This window comes from Arachis ipaensis, chromosome B08 (genome assembly GCF_000816755.2).
Source record: "Arachis ipaensis cultivar K30076 chromosome B08, Araip1.1, whole genome shotgun sequence".
Lineage (NCBI taxonomy): Eukaryota > Viridiplantae > Streptophyta > Magnoliopsida > Fabales > Fabaceae > Arachis > Arachis ipaensis.
The window spans coordinates 101,286,381-101,288,813 of NC_029792.2; positions in this window are offsets into that span (position 1 = coordinate 101,286,381).

Here is a 2,433-nt window from a genome sequence, read left to right on the forward strand (position 1 = left end):
GTGCCATTAGTAAATTTCACCATTTATTAAATTCTTAATTTGTTAATGACCTTATAATAAAAAGGATCCATATAATTTGTACAATTTATTTTTAAATACATAAGATAGGACATCAATATTTTTGTAGTATCTGTTAATTGTTAATATTAGAAATATAAATAGAGTACTCATTATTCATATTTGCATGTCTTCTAGTATTATTTGTAGTTGGTTCATAAGAAGCAATTGGTTGAGGAATTGAATTAGTAGTAGCAATGGTGTCTCGACTTACACCTATATTTAAAAAAATGTAAATTTTATATGTTATATACTTTTTTGAAAAAATAAAAAATTAGCGCTTAGCAATAAAATAAAGCGTGTTAATTAAGTTGGTTAATTTTGTTAATATTCTACGTTAAGAAGATTTAATGTGCAGACAAAATAACTTATATCGATGTGTTTACATGTTTAAAGCATATAAAGATACTAACAAGGGGATCTATTAATTTGACCAACTCCGTTACCATGTATTTCAGTACCTATATTTTTAAAGAGCAATATAGAAAATAAGCATAAGTTAAACTAATAAGAGAAGAATTAGTTATCATAATATTAGTTAACTTTGATTGCGTGAAACAAAATATCGGTAACTTTAATTATTTTAGAATTAATAAAAAATTAGTGCTTAGCAATAAAATAAAACGTGATAATTAAGTTGGTTAATTTTGTTAATATTATACGTTAAGAAGATTTAATGTGCAGACAAAATAAATTATATCGATGTGTTTATATGTTTAAAGCATATAAAGCATATATGGTCCCGACTGTGGAGATACTGCTACCAGCCCACCTTTGTTCCTGACATATGGCACCGAGGACGGTGCAAAGCCTTACCTGACTTTTGGAGGTAATTTCTCTTCCCTAAACACCAATAAATTAGGATATTTAGTTAGATTTTTCTTTTGTAGAGTAGGATAAATTGCATAGTAATAGATTAGTTGCATGCATGTTCTGCTTGATTAAAAAAAAAGACAATAAGTTTCTTCTAAGACCCCATCTTTGGAATAAAATTTCACTAATTTTAATTAAAATTTTTATGTTAAGTTTGCTTGAAGTTGTATTTGGAACATGATTTTTGAGCTAAAGAATACACAACCTGTGAGATTTGAGCCTTTATGAATGGTTACATTATTTAACCATAATTATTTTATTCTTGTGTGTTTACTTCTCTATGATTGTAATCTATATTTTGTTTCATCCTATATGTCCAATGTTTATTATATTTATATGTTTGCATATGATTGAGGCCATTATTTGTTTAGCTCACTTATCCAAATAAAGCCTACCCTTCTAATTACCTTTGTTAGCCACTTTGAGCCTTTAAATCCCATTTGTGCTATATTTTACCACATTACTAGCCTTAAGCGGAAAAACAATTATATATCCCAAATTGAATCTTTGGTTAGCTTAAGATAGAATTGTGTGAGTCAATCAAGTATGGGAAATTGTGAGAACAAAGGATAATAAGGGAATGAGTCATGATAATATTATGAAAATTTAGATACCTACTCATGTGAAACTATAAAACTCTATGTGCATTGATAAGCTGTGTTATTTTTATGTTTCTATGTTCAAAAAAAAAACCAAAAATATTTCACAAATAAATAAGGGGACAAAATTACCCCAATATTAAATTAAGAATTCAAAAATCAATGCATGTATGATAAAATAAAACTAAAAGGTTGATACATGAGTATGAATGTGAAAGGAGATTTCTAGGTAGCTAGGTATGAATTCTAAAGTTACATAGAATATATATAGGTTATGTTAAAGCTTGGGTTAATTAAAGATTCAATTTATAAGCTTACTTAGCCATATATATATATCCTTACCCTTACCTTGGCCCCATTATGTAACACCCTACCATACAGAGTCTTATGCTTAAGTCATAATTCAGAGATGGCAAGGTATTACGACCTCTAAAACAAAAATTTAGTACGTATAGTAGTATGAATAATTACCTTTCCAGGATGGTAATTTAACTCAAAGTCATAGTCTTTCAACAATTCCGTCCACCTCCTTTGCCTCATATTAAGCTCTTTCTGATCAAAGAGGTATTTCAAGCTCTTGTGATCGGAGAAGACTTGGAACTTAACCCCATAGAGATAATGCCTCCACACCTTCAAGGCAAACACAACCGCAGCGAGTTCCAAATCGTGCGTAGGATAACTAACTTCGTGAGGTCTCAACTGTCGTGAGGCATATGCCACCACATTATGATGCTGCATCAGCACGCACCCTAGGCCCTTTAACGATGCATCACAGTACACCTCAAAAGGCTCGTTCGGCTCAGGTAGCACTAACACAGGTGCAGTGGTCAACTTTTTCTTCAATGTCTGAAAGCTCTCCTCGCACTCAGGAGTCCAAACAAACGGAGTGTCTTTGCGAGTTAAC